Below are 27,103 nucleotides of genomic sequence, written 5' to 3'. Positions count from 1 at the left end.
ACAAATTAAAGTAAATAAATATGTATATAAATTCTTAACACATTCTGTATCTCTGTATGTGTGTATGCACATGTATATGAGTGTGATCAAGAAGAGGAGGACAAGTGTGAGAACAGTGTGAAGGATCAAATGGTGAAAGTTGAAAAAGGGTGATTGTGAGCTGGAGTTCAGGGAATAGTTAAAACAGGCAATGGGGGACAGTGAAGAGTTACCGAATAGCTGGGTAACTACAGCTGAGATGGTAAGGGAGACAGCTAGAAAGGTGCTTGGTGTGACATTTGGACAGAGAAAGGAGGACAAGGAGACCTGGTGGTGGAATGAGGAAGTACAGGAGAGTATACAGAGGAAGAGGCTGGTGAAGAAGAAGTGGGATTGTCAGAGAGATGAAGAAAGTAGACATGCGTATAAGGAGATGAGACTCATGGCGAAGAGAGAGGTGGCGAAGGCTAAGGATAAGGCATATGAAAAGTTGTATGAAAGGTTGAACACTAAAGAGGGAGAAAAGCACCTGTACCGATTGGCTAGACAGAGGGACCGAGCTAGGAAAGATGTGCAGCAGATAAGGGTGATAAAGGATAGTGAGGGAAACTTACTCACAAGCGAGGAGAGTGTGTTGAGCAGATGGAAAGAGTACTTTGAGGGATTGATGAATGAAGAGAATGAGAGAGAGAGAGAGAAGGTTAGATGATGCGGGGATAGTGAATCAGGAAGTGAAACAGATTAGCAAGGAGGAAGTACGGACAGCTATGAAGAGGATGAAGAATGGAAAGGCTGTTTGTCCAGATGACATACCAGTGGAAGCATGGAGGTGCTTAGGAGAAATGGCAGTGGAGTTCTTAACCAGATTGTTTAATGAAATCTTGGAAAGTCAGAGGATGCCTGAGGAGTGGAGAAAAAGTGTGTTGGTACCTATTTTTAAGAATAAGGGTGATGTGCAGAGTTGTAGTAACTACAGAGGGATAAAACTAATCAGTCACAGCTTGAAGTTATGGGAAAGAGTAGTGGAAGCTAGGTTAAGAAGTGAGGTGATGATTAGCAATCAGCAGTATGGTTTCATGCCGGGAAAGAGTACTACAGATGTGTTGTTTGCTCTGAGAGTGTTGATGGAGAAGTACAGAGAAGGTCAGAAGGAGTTGCATTGTGTTTTTGTAGACTTAGAGAAAGCATATGACAGGGTGCCTAGAGAGGAATTGTGGTATTGTATGAGGAAGTCAGGAGTGTCAGAGAAGTATGTAAGAGTGGTACAGGATATGTACGAGGGTAGTGTGACAGCCGTGAGGTCTGCGTTGTGAGTGACAGATGCGTTTAAGGTGGAGGTGGGATTACATCAAGGATCAGCTTTGAGCCCTGTCTTATTTACAATGGTGATGGACAGGTTGACAGATGAGATCAGACAGGAGTCCCCGTCGACTATGATGTTTGCAGATGACATTGTGATCTGTAGTGAGAGTAGGGAACAGGTGGAGGAGACCCTGGAGAGGTGATGATATGCTCTAGAGAGAAGAGGAATGAAGGTCAGCAGGACTAAGACAGAATATATGTGTGTGAATGACAGGGAGGCTGGAGGAATGGTGAGGATGCAGGGAGTAGAGGTGGCGAAGGTGGATGAGTTTAAATACTTGGGATCAACAGTTCAGAGTAATGGTGAGTGTGGAAGAGAGGTGAAGAAGAGAGTACAGGCAGGGTGGAATGGGTGGAGAAGAGTGTCAGGAGTGATTTGTGACAGACTGGTACCAGTAAGGTCAACAAGAGGGTAGTGAGACCAGCTATGTTGTATGGGTTGGAGACGGTGGCATTGACAAAAAGGCAGGAGTCAGAGCTTGACTTGGCAGAGTTAAAAATGTTAAGATTTGCACTGGGTGTGACAAGGATGGACAGGATTAGGAATCAGTATATTAGAGGGTCAGCTCAGGTTGAATGGTTTGGAGACAAAGTAAGAGAGGCGAGATTGCATTGGTTTGGACGTGTGATGAGGAGGGATGATGGGTATATTGGGAAAATGATGCTAAGGATGGAGCTGCCAGGTAAGAGCAAAAGAGGAAGGCCTACGATAAGGTTTATGGACGTGGTGAGAGAGGACATGCAGGTGGTTGGTGTGACTGAGCAATATGCAGAGGACAGGAAGAAATGGAAACAGATGATCCGCTGTGGAGACCCCTAACTGGAACAGCCGAAAGAGAAGAAGAAGAAGATAGTTACAAAATGGACTTGACAAATACAAAATGTGAATAAACATATAACATGTTTATCACGCAGTCAGTCTCTGTCTTATATGCACAAACACATAAATGAATCTGTGCTCCAAATATTCAAAAGTAAATGGTCATCAGATTTATCTTTCCCAAACATCAGTTCCATCCTAGTTGATACATCACAACATTTATAGAAGTGTATGAGTATGTTTGCCTATCTGTGATTGTGCAGTGCTAAGATTTTTATGATTTTATGATCACCCCTACACTTCTTTTTCTTCTTCTTTCGGCTTTTTCCTGGTTAGGGGTCACCAGAGCAGATCACCTGCCCACTCCTGATTGGCAGTGGAGTTTTTACGGTGTCGAATTGCCAGCCCGGCATACACACACACAGCTACGGTCAATTTAGACTGTCCAATCCACCTGTAGCATGTCTTTGGGATGTGGGAGGAAACCATAGCACCTGGAGGAAACCCACGCGACCACAGGGAGGACATGCAGACTCCACACAGAAGGCAACCCAGACGAGGATCAAACCGGAGAACCTCTTGCTGTGAGGTGGCAATGCTAACCGCTGCACCACCGTGGCCATCCATGATGACCACTACACTACCGTGAAGTAAATGTTATTGTAACAAAACATTTATAATTCTAGAGCAGAGTAAGGTGTCTTAGAGAACTCATCTGGTTTTGTTTTGTGTCTGTCTTGAAACTGATTTGATATTTACTTTTTCTACATACAGACCTTGGAGATCACTGCAGCCAGAATAATAAGCAGTTTTATTGTTGCCTTCAGCTTTCCTTTGTCAGTTTTTATATTATTTCTACCAGATAAAATGCTGATTAGACAGACAGCTATCATCAACTGGATACTGCAGACAGCTAGGCAGTGCTGATACTTTTGCATAATATCTCTTAAAACTGTTGCTCTTGCCATGTGGGTGTATGAAGTGTGCAAATTGTAATAACTGCATATTGATGCCAAGACATAAAAGGACAGACTCCGAGCCCTATTCCTGTTTTTTTCTAACAGACCTGTATCTGGAACTTTTGGTGGTATGTTCACCAGTATCTGATACACAAATTTAGCACTAGTACCACAGATGTTAAAAACGTGGAAATTTAGTGGCTGTTAGAGCAAGTACCCTGCATAATTTACAATCTTTTAAAAATACATTACAGAGCTTAAGATAATTATGCCTAAGGACTCGTCAGAAGAATTAGTAAATATTAAGTGATGCAGTATTATGAAACACGCATTGTAAAGATATGCTGTTCACAGAACTCACCATACAGTTCTGTATTATTCCTAAGGATGCTGTTTTTTTATTGTCTGCCCAAATTTTAAGAATGTTTTGAAATCTGACAGTGGTCATAGCATTTCTTGTTTCTAAGACTGAAAAGTGCTTGAACAAAAGCAACATGAAAAGGTGGTATTTTTTTCAGCACTTATCAACTGGACTTAATGTTAATACTGAGCGGATCCCAATGAATCCTTTCATTGTAAAATGAGGTGTCTTGTGTCACGTGTGGTAAACATACCTCTCAACTGTTCCTGATTTTCAGGGACATCCCTGAATTTAACTAATAATGCTCTGTCCCTCTTAATTTCTCCTAAAAATGGCAACTTTTGGAGAAAAGTGGGTGAATAACAATAAATTATGATTATAGTTATGATAATTAGAGCTAGAGACTTTTTTCTAATTCAGAAAATGTATATTAATTAACATTCTCTTATTCTGTCAGTGTCTCAAGTTAATAGTACTAATATTTAAAAAAGTGAAGCTGGTAGTCCCTGATTATTTCTGGATTTGTTTCTGATTCTGTTGAGATTTGACCCTGATTGGTCGAGAGCTATGGTGGTTAACAGTTATTAATGATTATATGCAGTTATGCATTTAAATGGAGTACATGGTGTGAGCTGTTGAACCTTATCTGGCAAACAGCAAATGTCAGCCTCAAACATGAGGAATACTTTTTCTGATTCAGAACAGGGGATAGTAGGAACATTTTCTTCATATGTTTGATGATGTGATACATTGTGTTTTCCAGTACATTGTGAATGTGCAGTGTATTGTGCCTGTTCAAAGACATGAGACCACAGTGATGAGAAAAAAATTAAGATGTTAAAGTATCTGCAGTGTCTGAAAGGCAACCAGTTATATTCCTACAAAGTGCACACAAAAAAAACATACGTTTGCAACTTCAGAATCATATGCGAGTTTAGGAAGAATGAATATTATGCATGAAAATAAAGTATTAAATATATACTTTTCTAAACAAGTAAAAGTAACTTTAAAATACTATGCATATCAGAAATAATGCTATTTACAGCAGAACCACAGTAAGATACTTGGGTTGTGCATTGTGTAGTCATTACCGCTCTAACAGAGACTGGTCTATTAAAGTTAGTAGTTACGGTGTAGATGTTAATTAGGAAGCGATAATGAAACTTGAAAGGCATTCACTCAACTTGATTTACTTAATTACTAGTAAAAAATAAGTACCCCCCCCCCCCAATAGTCATGCAACCTACAGGAGTATTGGAGGGTAGATGAAGAGGAAAATAGGTTTGTCCTTACTGCTTAATGTTCCTAGCCATTTTGTTTTTTCTAGTTCTGCTCTTACACAGACACTTTCTCACACACACACACACACACACACACACACACACACACACACACACACATGGAAAAATAGCTTAAAACCACGAAGGCCTTAAGAAGGGGCATATTATCATCAGAAAGGGCAGGCTTCCACTTGTCGGAAAACTGCAAACCATAAATATTAATATAGAGTGGGAAAAGCAAAGGGTCTGCGAGAGCTCAGGGGCAGTTTGAGACTCCCTGCTGGTTGAGTAAGTGGAAATAAATTAGAATTCAAATGACTTGTGATAAGAAAAACACACAGTTTCCCACCAGCAACTGCAGTATTAATAAAGAGAAACAATATTTTTGTTAGATTACTCTTTACTGATGCATACAGTGTAGATGACTGTCTTTGAAATTAAGTCTGTATTTGTGCATCAGATAGTAATGTGTTGTTAAGCAGGTACTCTCAAGTAAGTGCCTTAACACAAAACAGCATCACTGAAGGGGTAATGAGAAACACTACCACAAGATAAGGATAAACACCAGTTTTAAATTTCCTACCAAAAAATGTTACTGTTTTTCCCTGTGTAGAGTGTTCTTCTGTGGAAGTGCCCCCCATCAGAAGAGTAGTACCCCGTTTAAGGTGCATGAATCCTGAGACTGTAAAAGTGGCCTGACTTGGCTGTCAGGCAGATTGCTTGTCACTGGCCTTGTATGAAATATGCTTATGGAATCTACAGTTTACAATTCATTGTGTCACTATTGTTATGGTATTGTATGCCAGATTTCTGAGCTGTCTTTGTTGTTGCATTACACATTCCTTCTAGACCTTTCAGTGCCACATTGGTTTTACTGGACCAATTTAGGTCATGTTGGTAGGAGAAGAACACACCTTCAGACACAGAGAGAGAATCTGAGAAGTTAAACATGCCCAGCAACAGTGTAGGCAGCAAGCATCACTAATCTAGTTTGGAAAGGCCTATAAAGAGTAGCTATTTTTTTTCTAGAATAGCAGAACTAATGTTTGAGAGCAGATAAACATTATAAAATGTTATACATATTCGACCTCCCCATAGTACTCACTTCTGATGGGTAATTGGTTTATTCCTGCCAGTGAACTCTTTTTTTCCTTTGATTCCCATACACATATGCAGTTATTGAAGTCCATTTTTGAACCAGATTCACTTTATGGTGAAAGACATCTCAGGACATGTTGAAGAGACAATGTACACTGCTCTGAGTGTTAACCTGCACCAGTATCTGGATACAGAAATTCTTTTAATTTCCATCTTCAGGCCACGTGCAGCAGATCTCATCATAAAATTCTTCTAATGTAGCCACAGTGCATCTTTTATAAGTTTTTAGTTTGTAACTTATCTTTTATAATATCAATAAAAACACTAGTGTCCATCACCTGAGTCTGTTAAGAAAAGTGTTTTTGTTTCATTCATTCTCCAATGACAATGTTATCTGTTTTGGGGCCACAGACCAGACTGACCTGTCTCACCTCTCACTGGGCTCACAAGACACTTGTGCTGAGTAGGGTACCAGCCTGTTGAATGACGTGTACAAATAGTCGCTCTGACATGCTGCATACACACCTGCAGGCAGTTTCAAGGATTGCTGCTGAATTATGACATGTCTTTTGAGAAAGGAAGGGAAAATAGAGCATGCAGTGAAAATTCTCATAATCACAGAGAAAACAGAAAGAGTCTGCACAGAAGCCATCCCAGGTGAGAACCAAACCAGAGACTTAAGTGCTGTACACTGGCAGTGTTGTGCTCCACCTTACTGCTGCTTAGAAAGAAGTGATTTTTAATGGAAAAGATAGAATGTGTTTTGCTTTAAGATGAAGAACAGAGGTATATTGACACTGATGCATATGTTTTCCTTCAGCTGATGTCCATAATGGCATACATGCTGCAATTAAACCAGTCAGTACTGGTGAGGTATGACTGAAGTATTGAGGGACCCTAAGTAAGGTAATTCACAGGTTATTTCTTCACCTGCAGCTTTCATAGCTCACATTTTTAAGTATTTCAGCTTTTCAGAGCATTGTGGCAAATTGAGATGAACAGATTTTGCTTTCTAAATAAAATGCAACACATTTTTTGGTGTTGTTTAGTGTATGACAACATTACATCTTTTCGGCATCTGACTTTTAAATTTAACCCGTTTCATTAAGGAGATCATGAACTTTGTGACCTTTTTGAATTGTATGGTATTTTGATGTCACAAAACACACTAGTGGTCAGGATAACCTTTTTTATTTTTAGGAATCTTTTCAACTTATTGTGTGCATTAACTGCAGAGATTAACACAGAAATAGATATGTATTAACTAGCTGTACAATAAGTACATGAAATAAAAATAGCTTCTTTGCAGAAATAACATCTACAGAAATTGTAATGTGCGATGACAATTTGCAAAAGTTAACCAATAGTGATATTTAAATTCTTTGTGGGTGAAAGGCAGGCTTTTAGCAGTGATGAAGGGGTAGAACTAAAGTCACGTTTCTCCTTACAAGAAACTCCTTGTTTTACTTGTAATCATTAATGCACTGTACTTGAATGATTTAAGAGTACTCAGAAAACATTGCTTCTGTGTTATTAGATGGGTATTGAAAAGCCAGTAGAATAACTTAAACTAGGTGCTTTCAGATTTTTTAATAGGCTGTCAAGGGCAAGACACTAGGTCTGTGCTACACTAACTCCTTCCTGTACATTTAAACAACGGGAGCCAAATAATTATATACAGAAGTATGAATTACCTGATGCTTCCTCCGTTCCATATGGTCAGCCATGTCCTTTGCAATTAATCATACGTAGAACTGGTTCAGTGCTGTTTCTTGCACTGAAGTTGAAATGCAGTTGTGCGTGTGCCAGTGTGGGCAGTGGGGGTTGTAAGATTAAAGCTGTAAAATGAAGAGCTTCTGTCGTCAAACGTAAAAGAACTTACATTCCAGTTACTTTTTTCCCTTTTTCTCTCTCCCTTCTTTCCCCTTTTGCCCCTTCCAGCCAGACCCATTTTCAGTCGTCACACAAAACAGTGAAGTTGCTAAGCAAAGCCTTGGTTTACTGTTTCACTTTGCTGATTAGTAAACAGAGCACTCAATATTCAGCTGTACATCTGAATATAACTGAAGGCTCCTTTAGACCTATCTAGGCTATGTGAGGATTCAGAATGTGATTTGCAGCAGCTGTATCCCTTCTTCCCTTTTAAATGCCATTTTACTTGCAGCTGTTTCAGCTTTTTTTTTTGATGCACCTTTCATAGATTTGTTTAGTGTGGTGGCGTTTCCCAAAGTTGTTGTTTTCCTTCGCTGTCTCCAAACTCATTCCACCTAAGAGATACCCTCTTCATGGAATTTGTTGACATGGTGTATTACTTGCATTTTTTAAACTTCAGTATTTGTTTTTGTTATGGTCCTTTAGTGTTTCTGCTCTCCAGTCACTTATGAATTAGTTTCTTATATATGCTGGCTCTTTGACCCAGATGGACAAAGCACTGGTCTTGAGTGGGATCACAGTGGGAGTAAGGTGGGAATATCGAGGGGGGGTGAGGAACAGTCAGGAGGCAGTCCAAGTTGCTGCAGTGCCTGCAGCCTTTGGTGAAAGAATGCTTTGCATGAATCAAGAATAACTGACTGTCCTTCGGATGAGACTTTAAACTGAGGCCCCATGCTTCCAAGGCTTTTACTGAATAGAGAAAGAGAAGTTCTCTAGTGCTCTGCCCAAATTTTCTGTAGTCAGTATACATAGCAGCTTGGGACTCCACTGAAAAGGGGCCGCTGGCCTAGGGAGACTGAACTGATCAAGAAAGTGTAAATTAAATGAACATTAGCGAAGTCACACATGTGCATGTAGAGTCATGCATGTGCAAAGGTTTGAAGCACAGCAGGACCAAGCACACTACCCCACAGGGCTGCAGTACGGTTACTATAGTAAAAAAGACTGAGCCATCCTGCTAATTATGGACCACATGCTGTTGGCTGTTGGACTAGTTAATGGGGGTTACCCATGAAGTAGTCCCCTCAAAATACGATAACATCACTTTCTGTGGTGTGATGTGAGATGCTGCAGTCCAGACAGGGAGGAAAAGATTAATGAGTATTGAAGTGGCCAGAGTTGAGGGTTGATGCTGATTATGAGTTCTAGAAGGAAGGAAAAGCATATACTATATATATATATATATATATATATATATATATATATATATATATATATATATATATATATATGGGTTCCCTGCAAAAGGTCTAGTGTGTGTTTGGTCAACAGCTGTTTAGTCAACTGTTTATGATCAACTAAGCAACTGGTTGACAGGTATTCAAGATTGCACAATTCCCAGGTTGGGGAATATGCCCTTGCTCTATGTGTGTGCAATGTCAAAGTTAGTTTATATGATTAGCAGGCTGTGTGGGGGGTGCAGGAGGGGATATGCCCCCCTGCAAAAAAGGATGTTTTTGACTTTATATTTTGCATGCACCAAGGCTGTTTCTTGGCAAACGTGTAGTGGCGCATCAGTGTTTTCAACATTTTTACAGCATGATGACTGTCGATCTTCAGTACTATACCCATATGTGTGTATGTGTGTGTGTGTGTGTATATATATATATATATATATATATATATATATATATATGTGTGTGTGTGTGTGTGTGTGTCAACACATATAGGAAGGGTTGTTAAGACAGATAAAAAAAAAAATTGACAAGCTTTACATTTCCAGAATCCTGAGTGGGACTGTCCAGAGCAGAGGAGGAAAAAAACGTCCTTTTTACTATATAAAGTAATATCGTGTTATCGGTAATGGTGATAATGCTGGCAGCATTTTTTTTTTGTTTACTTGTTTTTGTTTTGTTTTTTACAGAGAGCACACCAGAAAGTTTTCAGGGCATCTTTTTAATTGTGAATTGTTTAACATTTTGAAATACATGAGGCAGGACTGCAGGGAAATCTCACTAATCTTCTTTTATAGGTTATAACACATTTGTTCTGTGGTTTCTGAGTGTTTTTAAGTTCAGTGGTGAAATCTATAGGCTGGGTACTGCAGACAGCTGAACACCCACCTTGCTGTCCATGTCATTTTGCATTATCACATACCAGAGGTCAGCAGGACATGTTTTGGCCATTTCAGGAAATGGGGGAAAGAAATTTTCAACTGTCTGTAAACATTTGCAGCCTTAGTGAATGGTGCTAACAGAAGTATGAGATAAGACAAGCTGTGTCTTCAGTGTGTGCTGTTTATTTGTACTTCTGACCCTACGGTATCAAACACATTAACTGTCAAGGGGCTTTCAGGTACAAAAAAATGTGAAAGCTTTGGTCATCATCAGGCTAAAGGGGCCTCAGAGTAATTATACATTGTTAACTCACACTAAACTAATAAAGCCACACACATACACACACACACTCTTTCTTATGAGAGATTTTTGATTGTTACATTGTAAAGGAAAAAAATCGTCCTGCTTTGTACTGTGTCCTTTATAATTAGAGTGACAGTTGTTGAAATCTTGACCTGTATTTGCAATAGAGAGGAGAGGAAATAGTTGTACCTGCCAATAACATCTTGGGCAGGTCATCTTATTAAATAACCCCCCTGATGTACAGTCATCAGTCTCAAGTGTAACAAGACATAATGTGTGTTATTGAGATATCTTGCTTAAAAGTAAAGACAAGTTACAGGGAGAGGAGGTGATTATGACTTATATGATATATGCACACTTTTAATTCACTGTGTGTAAACTAGTTATATGTCAGTGTTATTTCAGGAATGCTTTTTAAAATCTTCATCCTGTTCTGTCTGCAGCCAACAGGAGAGTAGAACACAAAATTGTTGTTAACTTGCAGATGCTCTGTATTACACTACTAGCTGTCTGGGGTTTGTGTTATTGATGAAGGGGGTTCTTGGGAATATAATTTGATAAGCTGTTAACCAATAATGTGTTGGTTACAAGATTGTTGTACTCATATTGCTTACATTTAATCAAAATTCATAAAGAACTTTTGAAATGTTCTCACCTGTGCTAAGTTATTTTGCCTATTCTGGGGATCACTAACTAAAATGACATATCACAGTACTGTGTTTTGGAACTGAAAATTTATTTATTTTTGCTTCCTACCACTGTGTTTACGTAAAATAATCTACTTCTAAGGATTTAAAGGCATTAAAATATGTGTAATGTAATGCATGTTGGTTGTAAAGACATCATGCTGAAGGAACATCATGGCAACCAGAATCCTTGTAGCTGCTGGATTTTGAGCATTTTGTAGAAATACCATATTTTCTAACACTTGAACAGCAGAGCAGACTGTTTGCAGCTAATACAAGTGTATTGTCCGGTGTAAGTCTGATGCATTCCCTGTCTTCTGTTTTTTTTTTTTTTTTGTCTACAGCTACAGTAGCAAGTAAAATTGAAGGGCCGTTTGCAATTGTAATGGCTATACTGAACAAATTTAGAAGTTACAAAATTAAGACTTAAGCAGCTACGTTATATTTATTGGTTGGTACCACTGCTTACAAACTCGCATAACTTTTTACTCGTGTGTAAGTGACAAGAGTTTAAGAAATGCAAACAACTGCTCAGTTAGTGTTTAATTACCCAAGTCTGAATCTGTTCATGGAGCTCATTAGCAGAGACATTGGGAACCTCTAAACACTGGACCCTACCCTGTTCGGCTTTGTTAAGGGCAGACCATGCCTCCTAAACCTGGTAGACTTCTTTGAGACAGTTACCAAGGCTATAGACAAGGGAAAGGTGGTACACACAGCCTACCTAGACCTCGCAAAGACCTTCAACACCATTCCCCATTCTGGTATTATAGACAAGCTCACCAGCCTGAACATAAACCCCTGTGTCACAAGATGGGTTGCCAATTGGTTCATGGACAGAACCCACATGGTAAGAGTTGCGGGAGCTAGGTCTGACTTTAAACCAGTTACAAATGGCATTCCCCAGGGCTCAGTCCTAGGACCCCTCCTGTTCGGCATATACTTCTCAGAGGTACAGACAAGTAGAGGAGGACTATGGCTGACCAAGTTCGCAGATGACTGCAAACTAGGGGCTATAATTGACTCACTGGCTGATACAAACTTCCTCCAAAAGGGTCTCACTGAGACGGATACCTGGTGTCAAAATCATGGCCTCAAGCTAAATGCCAAAAAGTGCATAGTTATTCTCTTTGGAAGTAACAAAGTACCCACAAACTACCACATAGGTGGTAGTCCCCTAAATACGGAAAACGTAATAGGGGATCTGGGGACCCAAGTAGATAGTAATCTCTCCTTTGATAATCACATTGTCATAGTGGTTAGAAAATCCTTCTATGTGGCCCACCTAATCACAAAAGGGTGTGCATCCAGATCAAAAGAGGTCATTGTGCCCCTCTACTCATCACTCATCAGACCCATCATAGAGTACAATGCCCCATTTGGGATGTACCTTACAAGACATCTGCAACAGCTGGAAAGACCACAGAAGTACCTCACCAAGAGGATCACTGGCCTCAAACAGATGCCCTATTCAACTTGACTGAAGAAACTCCAGCTGTACTCGGTTGCATACCGCCTGCTCAGAGGTGATCTCTGCCTGACATATAAGGTCATGTCCAACCCAGAATTGATGGACATGCTCCACCTAAAGAAAACCTTATCCCCTCGAACCACATGCTCTAGGGATCTAAACCTCACCACAACAATAAATAGGACGTGCTGGAGGGATAGATTCCTGCCCCAGAGACTTCCCATGCTTTGGAACAAGATTCCAATCTACATTAGGCAGAGCTCCTCGCTAGCACTCTTCAAGAGAAATCTTGATGAGTGGATGGGAAACTGAAAGTTTACCCCGGTGATCACTTCAGTGGCTCTGCTGGACAGAGGCACAGAGAACTAATCTAAGGGGGCGGCGAAAGCCAACACATTCTGGCTAGGGTTATAAATGCCTTCTGGCAGATTGCCTAGTACCTACCTGTGAACCTATGCTGTGGTGCTACAGTCTTGTGCTTGGGTTGTGTACGGATTATTACCAGTAGTCAAATGGTGCACACTCTGCAAAACAAGAACTTTCTTGCACAGGTTTGCTTCCAGAATAACAGCTAAACATGCATTTACAAACGGTATACTACCTAGGGATGAAGAAAGGAAGATAAATGTTTTTGAAAGAATAAGAAAACTAGAGTATACAATAGAAAATAGAAGCCGTATGCAGCCAGTACAACTGTTTTTTTTTTTTTTTTTTTTTGTATATCTAGATGTTATGTTTAAAAGTAAAGACAGCAGGCTGTGAGAGAGGAGGGCCTTCTGAATTGTATTATTTTTGCATATGTTTATTTCACTATGGCTAAGCTTCTGATTTTCTGTTTACTTCCTTGGCTATACTTTTTGTAAATCATGTTCGATTTCAGAACGGGGCAGCAGTATGCAGCCGTCTGCCATAACTGTATGAAGACAGTTCTCCAACAAAAAATGATAACATACAAAAAACAACAATGAAACCAAGGAAAGTGTATGCACTTGAGATTTTATGCTCACTTTTGGGTGTAATGCCCATATACGTTAGTCATTTTATGCCCAACCTTGGGTGTGTAATGCCCATATACATCACTTTGTCTTTGCTTATAGGGTTATGTATGATGCAATGCACAGAAAGTCCTCATTCAGCAGATTCATGCATTATTCTTCAGTTAACACCATATTATAGTCAACCTGAAGGCGTGATATTTGGTCTTCAAGCACACCAGTCAGGAAACATTTGTAAACTCTCTTAAGGTAATGAGTGATTACTTTTAAAATTAGTGTGACTGAGCAGAGCAGAAAATAAAACGTGCCGTCTTGGACATGTCCACTGGAATGTTCCCACTGCAAACCTAGATCACGTCAGCAGTTATCCACACTATGTGCATCACTGAATCCAACCAGCTTGTGTTATAGCACATTTTCTTATACCACCTGTATGCATTTTGGTTTGTTCAGAATTTTTCAGTGACTTTCCATGCTGAATATGTAATTCAGGATTCATTCATCTGCTGAATCCCAAAGGTTTGTGTTTAGATTGTTTGGCAGCTCCAGTAAAATAATGAATTAATAGATTTGTATGGCACACCTTTTTTTCCTCTTTCTTTGGGTCTCCCCCATAAACAAGTCTTTGACTTATTGGTGCTAACCTAATTAAGATAATAAAAGTAATACATGAGTAAACAAATAAATCACGAGGTATTCCTATATATTCCCATTGCAGGTTATCATTCGAGGTATTCCTATATATTCCCATTGCAATTTATCATTCGAGGTATTCCTATATATTCCCATTGCAGCTTATCATTCGAGGTATTCCTATATATTCCCATTGTAGCTTATCATTCGAGGTATTCCTATATATTCCCATTGCAGCTTATTGTTCAAGGTATTCCTATATATTCCCATTGCAGGTTATCATTCGAGGTATTCCTATGTATTCCCATTGCAATTTAACATTCGAGGTATTCCTATATATTCCCATTGCAGCTTATCATTCGAGGTATTCCTATATATTCCCATTGTAGCTTATCATTCGAGGTATTCCTATATATTCCCATTGCAGCTTATTGTTCAAGGTATTCCTATATATTCCCATTGCAGCTTATCGTTCGAGGTATTCCTATATATTCCCATTGCAAATTATCGTTCGAGGTATTCCTATATATTCCCATTGCAGCTTATCATTCGAGGTATTCCTATATATTCCCATTGCAGCTTATCATTCGAGGTATTCCTATATATTCCCATTGCAAATTATCATTCGAGGTATTCCTATATATTCCCATTGCAGCTTATCATTTTATTATTTACATTTTCCTGACAGTTATGTGTGAAGTTTTGCATACTGTAGTGATAGTTTTACCAAGGAACTTATCAGACAGAATAAAGTAATAAACTGATTGGTTGTACTTTGCCTTTACAACAGCCATTCATAACATTTTCACTCATGTATTTGTACTGTAGTTAGGCAGTAAGGAGGGAAAACTGTGCTTGATGTATGGGTGCCCATATACTTTACTGGATTATACATATTTCTCAGTCTTTATTTTTTTCTTTTTGTTCCCATTTCCCCCCTCCCCATTTATCAAGCCATGACCCAAACTGAAATTGATTCATCTCTACTTTTGGCATCACAGGTTGGCAGCAGGGAGCTGTGGGAACCAAGGACAGTAGCCATTAACCTGCAGCAGATTACAAGATCTGTGCTGTTCCTAACAACCCTCCATTTGTCAGCTGACAGACAAGGTGCGGTGCCTGCCTTTCAGGTACCTGCTTCCTTACGCCTGTAATACCCCGCTGGTGTTTGTGACACAGTTTGGCCAAGCTCACTTAGGATCATAGGAGTTTACTGGGCTAATGGCCCTGGGGCCCTTACAAGCCTAGCCATGAGTTTATCCCCAAAAAAGAAACCTCAGTCAGCACCTGTCACCCTGTCAATGAGGGACAAAGGTGGAACCCCTGGGACAAATTTTTGGTTTCCCATCCACTCATCAAGGTTGCTCTTGAAGACGGTCAGCGAGGTACTCTGTTTGACATGTATGGGAAGTCTATCCCAGAGACTGGGCAGCTTCTGGGAGACAAACTTGTCTCTTCAGCAGGTTTTGTTGATGCATATTAGATTTAGACCTATCGAGCGGGTAATTTGAGAGGAGTTAGATTTACGGATATGGAGCATAGGGCAGGGTGCGATATTGCCTTGTAGGTAAGACACAGATCACCTCTGAGCAATCTGTATGAACTTGAACCCAGGCCCCTGTCAACTACAGCCTACTGTACTAACACACTACACCACACAGGTCTTTCACTGATTCCTCCTGTATTGGGTTCAGTATTCTGTCTTCCGTAAAGCAGGATCTCTGCAGAGGGACTTAAATCAACTGCCTCTCCACAGAATGAGCGAGGTGACTGCCAGTCACCACTGTTTTTCCCCAGGTAGCTCTTCCAGTACCCAAAATGCTGATCAAATGTAGGCCATGTGGGCATAGTTAGAGATTCATCCTTTTATGCCACAAACCCAGTATTGCTTGTGATAAAAATTAGTAATACAAGAAACAAAATTACTAATACAAGAAACTGGGGTTGAGAAATGTTAAGTTATAGTATACATGTTTTCATTCATGGACATTTCTTGGTAAGTTTCTTTTTCTGCATGTGAAGTAATAGACGTTTAGGTTGTTTTCTGTAGTCCATGCAGATTCAATATTCATAATATTTTCCTAATGATTTTGCTTAATTTCCACATTCCTCAGTATTGTTTTGAGGGTAATCAAGAATTTGAATTTGTGCCTTTTACAAATGAGGTAAGTCCAAGAACATTTAACTGGGGTCAGTTTTCAGTCATGTGTAATCTTGGCATTACTAATGGAAGTACTCTCTGTTATATGTACATACTGCTGTCTGTCATATCCCTCCAAACCTGAAAACATCATAACCTACTTATGTTATATTCCCACTAAAAATTTGTCTTGGGTACCTCTGTGTCTCTGCATGTATTGACAACATTCTGGAACTAAACTGGGAAGCCAGAATGTCTTCTGCAAGTTTCCAGAATTCAGAATGCTGTCATTGCATAGTGGGTGTACTAAACTTTCCATGGACTAAAAAGTCTTTTATGGTTCTACCTCTTCTAAAGGAGAAGATAATGTTCTTATTTTGTACAAAATCAGTTTTTTTTTAATCTTGTCCAAAATATTTTACTTGTTCTTTTACCACCTCTGAAAATACAGAATATGTTGATGTAAAATATATACATTCTTGTTCTTTGCTACTTCCTTTCTTTCCTTGTTCACTACCTCTTTTCTGATTCCTATTTAACACTGTCCCCAACCCCTTTTCCACTTCTGTTCCCAAATATCCTCTATTACAAAGCTTATAAAACGTTTCTTCCATTCCCTTTTCTATTGTTACATAACCTTTTTACCCTAAGAAATTCTCCATATGGAATGGACTTCATGGTATGAGGGGTGTGACAACTAGACCCGTGTAAAACAAAATTTGTTTCTAAAAACTTTCTATGTATCTTTGTTTTTAACAGAAAATCCTTCTTGCCCTTTACATTGACATCTAAGTAATGAACTTCACCTATTTGTAGCCCATCAAAACTTACCCCCAGAAATCACTTGTGATGAAGGGGATTCAGAAAATTGTGTGAAAGGGATAAATCAGGCCTGAAAATGAGGACATTCTACTCATTCCTCATCGGACCCATTATAGAGTACAACACCCCGTTTGGCATGTATCACACAAGACATCTGCAGCAATTGGAAAGGCCACATACATACCTCACTAAGATGTTTACTGGCCTCAAACAGATGCCATATGCAGACCATCTCAAAAAACTCCAGCTCTAATCCGTCACATATCGCCTACTCAGAGGCGATCTCTGCCTAACATACAAAGCTATGTCAAACTCAGAGCTGCTGGACATGCCACACTTAAAGAAATCCCATTCTCTCCGAACCACGTGCTACAGGGACCTAAACCTTGTCACCACAATAAACAGAACATGCTGGAGGGATAGATTCCTGTCCCAGAGACTTCCCACACTCTGGAACAAACTACCCATTCATGTCAAGCAAAGCTCCTCATTGGCCCTCTTTAAGAAAAATCTTGATGACTGGATGGGAAATAGAAAATTCACCCTGGGGATCACTTCTGCGACACTGCTTGACAAGGGGACAGGAAAATAGTTTTCTTGGGTGGCGAAAGCCAGGGGAACCTTTTTGACTAGGCTTATATAGGCCCCAGGGCCGATAGCCTAGTACCTACCTATGAAGCTATGAACATCCTGTGCAGTGATAAATCAGGCCTGAAGATAGGAAGGTTCCTCCAAAACAAAGACAACTAAAAGGTCTGGATTTAAGTCCTTAGCCAACCATTCTCTGAGGATGGGGAGAACCATCCTACTCATTGTCACTGACATTACATGTGACTTTGGATGGGCTGGTCATTACAGAAATGTAAGAGGTCACACAAACAGCCTTTTGGGATACAGTGATACATCTGCTGGGCAGAATGTTGCGAGTAAACCAGGGTCTGTGTTCTATCTGGATCATTCCTTTCTGCTTTCCACGTACTTATATTAGTATCACTTTTTATAGGGGTAAAGTGCCATCACACGTTGACGTGTTCTGCTTCCATATAAACTGCAGATTCATTTATCATGTCTCCATTATGCACTAGAGATGAACCATGATGCGAATGTTGATGTTTTCCATGTAATGCAGTACCATAAATTGTAGACAAACACAGCTGTCACAACTACTCACCAGCACTGTAGCACTGGTTTTGAACATTTTTTGAGACTGCATAGTTGTGTACTGTTTAGTGTCTCTAGATCCCAGTTTCAAGTCTAAGCTTTGACCCAAGCCTTTGGTTTCTTAGCATGGCCCCTTTTTGTTATGGGTTTCTTGCGAGTCGAGTGCTCTAATTTCCTTCCTTTTCCCAAAGACATGCAAGTTGATTTGTTACAGTTTAATTTTTGTGCAAGTAGCCTTTGTCCTTGTTACCTGACGTCTGGCTAAAAAGAGTTCATATGAGTTAGTCCATTTAACATGGCGATTAAATAAAGGATGTATCTAAGGGGAACAGCCCCTCAATGTTGGCAAGATATTAGGTGTGCTGTTTGCTTAGCTGTTGTACTACATATAACAGAAATGGGAATGAAACAACCCTTGAAATGTGTAGCATGGAGGAAGGTGAAAGAAGAAGGATAAAATGTTATTTGTTTTGGGGTCATTGCCTCCAACTTTCAATAGGTTGCTTCATAACCATTGTGCATCTTTCAGAGTAACAGATGCATCAGAAGTAGTTTGAAGACTAAAAGGGTATAAGTGAAGAAAAGAATTAAAACTAGAAGGACACCCTGTAGTAAATAAATTGGTTAATGCATTAAAAAAGGTCTGAGATACATTTGTAGATATATTACAAAAACAAGCAGACCGGGAAGTCTTAGAATCCGAGGAGCCCAGATGTTCCATAGGCAGAGAGGTGGAAGTGGATTCTAGTGAACAAAGATTAAGGTAAGATTGCACTGTTATATAAGTGACCAAGAGGAATGTTAGACTGACCCATCCCTGTGGTATAACCGGATGAAGCCCTGACCGCACCTTGGATGAGCTGTGTTCAGCTAGCAGTACTGTAGTGACCTGGTGGTAGATGAGAGAATGATGTTAATGAGTGACTGATGCTGACTTGCCCATCCTGGGGTAAGGCTATTTGTCTCGTTGCATTGCCCATCTCCACAGCATGAAGATACTAGTATTATCCACTCTGCCAGCAGTGTAATCCTTACAAGGAAGGTTGTGCTTGCATGGAGGCACCATGCACCTCCTGAGGCAGCTGTAGGCTGCAGAGGAGGCGGTTATAGGGTAGTCCATAGGACTCACTCCCTAATACCTGACTTTCATTTCTACCTGGGAGTAAACAGCCCGGAGGGCGCTCGCACTAACAGAGAAATGAATGGGTCGATTGCATGCAAGAAAACGCTGGGATGATCCTGCAGACTAAAATAAGAGAAATCTTAACTAGACTGGATTAGTAGTACATTTCTGGCATCCTCTTCCAATGTTCTAAAGCTATTCACTAGTCTGTGCATTGTATAATAAGGCTTATATGTATTAGTTGATTGTAGTGCTAAAAAGTTTTATCTAGAAACTGAACATCAAGTAGGTAGCATAGCGTTTCAACCTTGTCATGGATTGACAGTATTTGGTACTGTGTGTAGTTTCCTGTAGAAAAAAAGATGGATTTTTTTCCTACGTCTTGTGAAGAACACCAGTTTATAAGACAGCATTACTAGAACTGTGGAGATATGTGGGTATGAAAGTGCCGTAAGTGAAAAGTGTAGGCTGGCAGGCTCTTTGTGGGGATATATGAGTGTTTTTTGATGATGTCACAGCTTTGGAATATATTGTATACTGTAAAACATGCTTGAGCAGTGCTGTAAAAACCCAACGCCACTGGAGCTAACAGAGTAAGAAATAGCTGTTAAGTCCAAGAGAATGATTTCTTTCAGTATAATTTTGTAGTAAAAATAAGTAATTGGTCCATTAAGAATATTTTATATTCCTTGTCTTCTTCTATTTACTTTTCACATTAGTTAGTTGTTAAAGGTAACCCTCCTCCGGGTATTCCAAAATAAAATTCCATTTCCAGCTGTGTAGTGGACTGTGTGGATGGCAGTGGTAATAAATATTTCCCCTGTGAATTGCAGCAGAAATTATAGCAACATTTATGAGCTCTTTAAAAGTCTGATAACTTTCTGCAAATATTGTGAGTTACAAGACATTAGAATGCCACCAGGAATCAATGAAGTATTTAATATGCATTTAAATTTATTAAATGTGGGTCTCAGTTCATGGAAAGTTTTTCAGTAAACATTTATTATACTGGAAAACTCATTTAGCTCCTATTCAGTTGTGCCAGTCATTGTAAGTGTTCACTGAGATAATACATGGCATAAAACTTCTGAATGTTAATACTTCAAAAGTGATTTGACCTTTCTTGAGAAACTTGTCAAGTACTGTATGTAAGTGCTTGTTAGTTGCAGACACATCATTAAAGTTATCTAGGTTTTCTCTGGGGTCCCTTATTTACCAGTGACACACACGTTTAATGAGTGAAAGAACCAGAATAGAATTTCAGCAGAAAGGTGGCACATGCCAGCATTATATTTTGCCGCCATTAATTAACTAAAATTGCAAGCGACTTTGCTTTTCGGCTGATTTTTACTGCTGAAGATTCCATTTTTATGATTGTCTGGGTTTTAACATTTGCATCTTGTAGAAACTGTTTTCTTTGAAGGGGATTATTTATTTGCATGCATTAGAAGTCATTTGTTTCTTTTCTATTACTATCTCTGCGGAAAGATTACTTCTGCTAATACATATTTACCAAAGTTGTTGCTCACTGTTTTCCCCACACTGTCCAGAAAGTCAATACTCGGTTCATAATTCACATTTCAGTTTTGAAACTTAAATATGTTGCTGGCCACCTGCATCCCAAGAGGCACTTCATGCAAGCTTTGTCACCAATATTACAAACATGCCTCTCAACCTACAGACAGTGAAAGTAAGGACAAAAGCTGTTGAAAAGTAGATGCATCAGGCCAAAAATCTGCACACTGAATTATCATGCAGTTTGATTACTGAATGGAGCATAACTCTTCCTATTCCAAGCAGGATACTGCTCACAAACACAGGTTTAAACAACAGTGAGTGACAAAAATGTAAGCATGTTATGAACAACACGTAAAATCTGAAGAGTTTAACAAAAGGTGCTTCAAAACTGTGTCTCACAAAGTCATTTACTTTTGCTTCTGAAAAAGGGAAATGTCAAATGTGGGTCCTCTTTCTTTAAATTATTGGTGTCAGCGGTATGTTGATCATATAGTCTGGTTTTCTGTGTACCTTAAAATCATGTATGTGATGGGTTGTGATACTGAGAATATATGCTAAGGGATAAATCAAGCCTAAAAGTAGGTATATACCTCCAAAAATAGGTGCATCATGAAAAAGGGTTAATCAATCCAGAAAATAGGTATGTACCTACAGAATAGGTACAGTTGAGAGGTCTCACAATGGACCCTGAGAATGGAGTGATGTCAGTCTTCTTGTTACATCACTTGCACCAACTGTATATGATGTTGATAAGTAGGGAAACCCAAAAATGTAAACTAAATATTTGCTTTCCTCTTATTGCTGCCCAGGGCTGGATCCAGCACAAGGTGATCTAGCCAGTTGCCTAGGAACAGGTGCTGGCTGGAGGGACTCATAATTGTTTAAAAAAAAAAAAAAAAAAAAAAAGTCGTACTGTAACCCCCTCTCCCAATTACCACTCCTCGACTCCTCTTTTTTCTGTTGTAAAAAGCCCCAGGAACTCTCTGTCTCATTTGCTGAAATGCAGAGCCAACAAAAGGGAAGCTTCCTCAAGCTTTACAGACAGAGTGCATGTGCTTGATTCCTAATTCAAACAGTAAGCATTATTTTGGTAGTAGGTGTTTTTACTTGTGGAAAAACTTCAAGAAACCCTTTCTAATTCAACTGGAAAGTGGTGTTTTGTGACTGAGATTAGGAAGCTGTTACTCTGGTGTGTGTGTGTGTGTGTGTGTGTGTGTGTGTGTGTGTGTGTGTGTGTGTGTGTGTGTGTGTGCGCGTGCACGCGCACCATAAACTCAGACCTTCACCTCACAGGGTTTCAATCCCTCCACCTGAACACCGTGAACTGCCAAACACCTTGAAAAGACCTGATGAACTCTTATCAAGTCATCTTTATGACTTGAACATCGTGAATCTCAGACTTCTACCTAACCGAGTTACCTCTGATAAGTTACTGAGAATTATAGTCATTGATGCCAGTCATTAGAGTTTCATAATTATTATTGTTCAGAAAATACTTACACAATGTCTTATTTTTTTGTTTGTTGATTGGAAATAACCCAGGAACACTGGTTAAGTGACTTGCTCAGAATTGCACAGTAGGCAAATGAATATAAAAAGAATCGAACTCTGCACCCTTGATTAAAGAAAGTAGCTTGCTGGGTGCATCTGCTTTAGTTGACCTACCTTTTTGTTGACATACAAATCACTGATGTTTTATACTCAAACGTTACCTTAACACTACCGATCAGTATACTGCACGGTGAAGGTAGGATTCTGATGATGTCCTGAAATGGATGAAAGTGTTTAATAGTGTCTTTGTAATAAATTTGATCTAAGTTATTTTCTGTGTATTCTACAATGTAATCGTTGTGGCAGATGTGGAGTGTAAAGCTACATTTTTCTTTTCTTAGGTTACCGTGTTAGAATGTTAGATTGAAAAGTTGTATTGTTGGTCTGAAAATAGGACTTCCCCCAAATAGATCCATGTTAGTGCCTGAAAAGGAGTTTTGACAGGCTAATTTCAATCAAAATCTTTTGATGATTTGACCGTCGATGCTGCATGCGTTCAAAGAATGGTAATAAACTCACACTGATATATTTAGATATCTCAAAAGCCTTTGATGCATTTTTACTACAACCAAATAATAAAAAGGTTGTGTGAAATTAGAAGTAAACCCCTTTTTATTCAAATGAATAGTGTGATGGCTGACTGGGGTTCAGTTTTGGAACAATACTTTTCAACTTACAGTGGGATTCAGTAAACTCCATGTAGGCTTGTCGCGAAGCCTACATGGAGTTTACATGTTTGTGTGGTTAGAAGCGGTGGTGATTACATATTCATGCTGTGCACTGTGTTTAAACATAAACAAGTGCATTTTCATGGCTGGCAACGGTGTTGCCGGTCAGGAATCATGTAAAGCAACATGACTTGCAAACTAGGTTAGTGGGATTGTGTGGAATGATAAAAGGGTTTATCATATAATAGTGTATATGGTCCAAACACAGCACAGAACAGTGTTTACAGTGCAGAGTATTGTGGAATCCCATTCCAGTCATTCTGTTCAAAAGTTGTGTAAATGATCTGTAAGGGTACATGGACTACCACTAAAATAAAAAGTCAGGGGAGCTGTGTTTATTGAGTAGGGACTCAAAGATGAGAGGAATGAACACAGGGAAAAAGGAAAGGTGAAACATCATAATGTTCAGTAGATGAGGGCATGTAAATTGAAGACAGTTGTAGCAGCAGCAGTAATCACATGTTGACATGGTACCATACGGACTGCATAGTAAAAGTAGTGGTTATGTGACTGTCAAACAAGGTGGCACAACAGTGGAGAAGATGTCTTTGTGATGTAAACATCCTGACATGAACAATGGAGAGGACATCTGTCAGGGATGTTGTATATAATTGGGGTTGGGTTTATATTGTGAAGTTGTGCAGAGTGATTTGCCTGAATATTACTGTAATGTCAGCAGAGGTCTCCAACAAGTGGGACACAGTTACAGGCTCATGGGCAACAGTAAAAGAAACATGCACAATCATGGACATACAACTATTATGTCATGTCAGGAATATATGAGGGTAATCAGGCACACCGTCCTGATACTGGAACATCTGGTGGAGGTATTAGGAGGGACACTGCTATATCCGTATGTGACATTATGATAAATCCAGGCTAGTTGACTGGTGTTCATCGCAGATATATATGGCACAGTCCACACTGTCACGGATGTAACCCATGCCATCAATATTGTCAAACAGCTGTGTATGTACTGTATGCATCACCGGAACATGTATCATACATGCATCTGGTATAACACCATGATGGGGATTCCGCACCATCAGACAATAATGTTTATGCAACAAAGAAGAATACCATGGATTAGCCAATAAGATGTGTGAGAGCTCACTGTGGCAAAGGTGGTACACTTCAATTACACATCACTAGGAGATGTTTAGGGAGGTGCATGAAGAAGAGTGCATTGTACTCAGTTATTGGTAGATTGAATGCTGTGGTCCATGGAGGTATTATGGCCGTTGATGTGGATGTCCTGCACATAGTAGTTATGTTACATACAAGGGAGTAGTCACCACTGTGGCCACATGCAGGTGGAAGTTCCACATGCCGTCTACTCCAGGACACAGATCACATCCCAATTGTTCTGTTTATAGGGTGTGTTGTCTACATTATCCTTAGGTTGTGCATTTATTTTTGTAATATAACAAATCCCCCACGTGTTTTTGTTTAATCTCATGTGCTGTCATGACTGTGACAGCAACTTTTGGTGTTTGTTGATACTGTCTATATTATACTAATATCACAGTTCAATTCAATGATTGCCCGCAATATGTAGTCCTCCGACACCTGTTTGGACACAGTATGTTTATGTCATTCTTGACGTCTGTGAATAAATAATTGAAAGGAAAGGACCTAGCAGACACCTCATATGTATGGACCTGATTACTGGACCCAAGGTATAGGTCACTTCACACATTTCAGCATATTTAAATGCCACATATGTGATCCATTGGGCTACCCACTTGATGATATAGGTGTTTATGGCCACATCTAACAGTGTTGAGTGAATACCTCAGTGTGGATTTGTGTCAAATGCCTTGGCCTGGTTAAGTTCCATAGGATGATAGTGTTGTCATCATTTATGCCCTCAGTGACCTCTTTGAGGACATCTAACAGATGTAATATACATGGATGTAGCATTAATAACTCACACATATGTGTTGCACACAGCTATATTACTAGTATCCATTTCGAAAAGGTCCATGATGACATATTGGTCTAGCTCACAAATGCGGACAGTCAGGATGGGTCTGTACATGCATACATCAGGTGCTGCCCCCCCCCCAGCTCAGATGGACACATGTTGATGTATACCCTTCTATGGGAACATAGTCTGTGTGGAGGGTGTGCTGAAATGTGTATCCAGCCATGTCAGGTAGGTGTATGCTCTGAGTCGCACTATAGGCTGTCTGTGATGTTGTCACAGCCCATTGATTTTGTGTGATATGCCTGGATAAAGGTAATATAGTGCATACTGCCTATCTTGATCTGACGTAGGGTTTGGACACAGTCCCACATTCAGGTATCATTGAGAAACTCTCCCAGCTGGGGATTAACACTTACATCACTAGATGATAAACCAATTGGCTCACTGACAGAACACATACTGTGAAAGTTGGCGAATCAACCTCTACCAGTACACCTGTCACAATGTGGCATACCCCAAAGTTCTGTGCTTGGCCCTTTACTGTTTAGAATCTGTTCTTCGATAGTCCAGGCTAAAGTATATGGTCTTTGGCTTACCAAGTTTGCTGATTCTTGGATATTGGGTGCAATTATTGAGTCCACCAATGATGATAACATACTACAAGAAGGGCTAACACAGACAAATGATTGGTGACAAAGCCACGTGGTCTACAAATAAATACAGAAAAGTGTTATGATTTTTGTCCTTCTGCAAAGTGGAATTCCCTGCTAATTACAGCATTGACAACACTTCCCCATGGTGAAAACCAGTAGTGCAAGACCTGGGAATACATGTAGATAGCAATCTGAACTTCAACCAGCAAGTGTCCACAGTGGAATGGAAAGGCTACATGATGCACCTCAAACGTCAGGCAGTTGTATCCAGATCTAAGGATAATATAACAGCACTGTACTTGAACCTCATCATAAAGCTAATAAAGTATACTACTTCCCTTTGCATGCACCTCACCAGACTCCTGCAGCAGCTGGAGAGACCACAAGGGTTTCTCACCAAGAAAATGCAGGGTCTACAAACCATGCTATGATTTATGTGGATAGACTGAAAGCCCTGTCACTGTAATGTGTATCATATAGAATGAGGTAGGTTGCGCCTAGCCTACGGGCCAGTCTCCGACCCTGCCCTGATGGGAATAATGCCCATATGCAAATCGGCTATAGTTGATGACATCAGCAGTGTCTGGTGAGGGGAAGTTTTTATTAGCAGTGTCCCACATGCTGGTATAAAATGCTGTCTATAATGTCAGGCAAGTGCACAAATGCACACACAGCCCACATGACTGCAGTGAGAACAGAACCCCTACCTAAGTACACTGACTAGAGGACTCTGTATTTAAGGCAAGTGCCATAGCTCAAGTATGACCTGGACAGTGTGAGACAGCAGTTTATAGGTGATGACATCATCAGTGAGTGGTGAGGAGAAAATGGTAATAGCAGTGTCCCACATGCTGATGTAAAATGCTCTCTGTAATGTCAAGCAGCTGCACAAACACACACACACACACACACACACACACACCCCAGTTGATTGCAGTAAAACATAACCCCTATCCAAGTACACCAACTAGAGAACTCTGTATTTAAGGCAAGCACTGCAGCTCAAGTCTGACTTGGAGAGAGTCAGACAGCAGTTTATAGGTGATGACAGCATTGTCTGGTTAGCAGAAAATGGCAATGTGTGTCCCACATGCTATTGTAAAATGCTATAATGCGAAGCAGCTGCACGAACACACAAACACACACACACACACACACACACACACACACACACACACACACACACACACACACACACACAAACAACTCCCATTTGACTGCAGTGAGATCAGAACCCTTGCTTATCTAAGTACACAGACTAGAGAACTCAGTATTTTATGCAAGCTCCACGGCACAAGTCTGACTTTTGCAAGGCTGCAGAACAACTGATATTGTGTGACTTCAGCACTGGATGTTGGAGAGAAGATGTTGGGATGTCTGCTTGAAATGGATTTGTAGGCATGTGCAAGTGTCAAAATATTTATTTATTTTATTTTACATTTGTTGACCGGACTGGATATATGTCCATTTTCAGTGGAGGCCCGGGGAGAAAAGCTCCACATACAGAAGAATATTTACAAAGACATTGGTACATTACAAAG

General features: G+C 39.8%; 1 protein-coding gene and 1 long non-coding RNA gene across 2 annotated transcripts in view; one reads left to right on the top strand and one right to left on the bottom strand.

Moving 5' to 3' along the window:
* Window positions 1-8,065, bottom strand: part of LOC122810409 — a 239,020-nt gene extending 230,955 nt beyond the window's left edge. Inside the window, exon 1 of the long non-coding RNA XR_006366099.1 lies at window positions 7,554-8,065. This is a non-coding gene — a long non-coding RNA (uncharacterized LOC122810409). The remainder of the gene's footprint in view (window positions 1-7,553) is intronic.
* FTO (FTO alpha-ketoglutarate dependent dioxygenase) overlaps window positions 1-27,103 on the top strand; it is a 1,656,404-nt gene that overhangs the window by 1,558,299 nt on the left and 71,002 nt on the right. The gene's annotated exons all lie outside the window — the stretch shown is intronic.

Source organism: Protopterus annectens, chromosome 8.part1 (assembly GCF_019279795.1).
Source record: "Protopterus annectens isolate FY-2018-M chromosome 8.part1, PAN1.0, whole genome shotgun sequence".
Taxonomy (NCBI): Eukaryota; Metazoa; Chordata; order Ceratodontiformes; family Protopteridae; genus Protopterus; species Protopterus annectens.
Note: the sequence above shows the minus strand (reverse complement) of the source record. Positions and strands in the feature narration are given on the sequence as shown.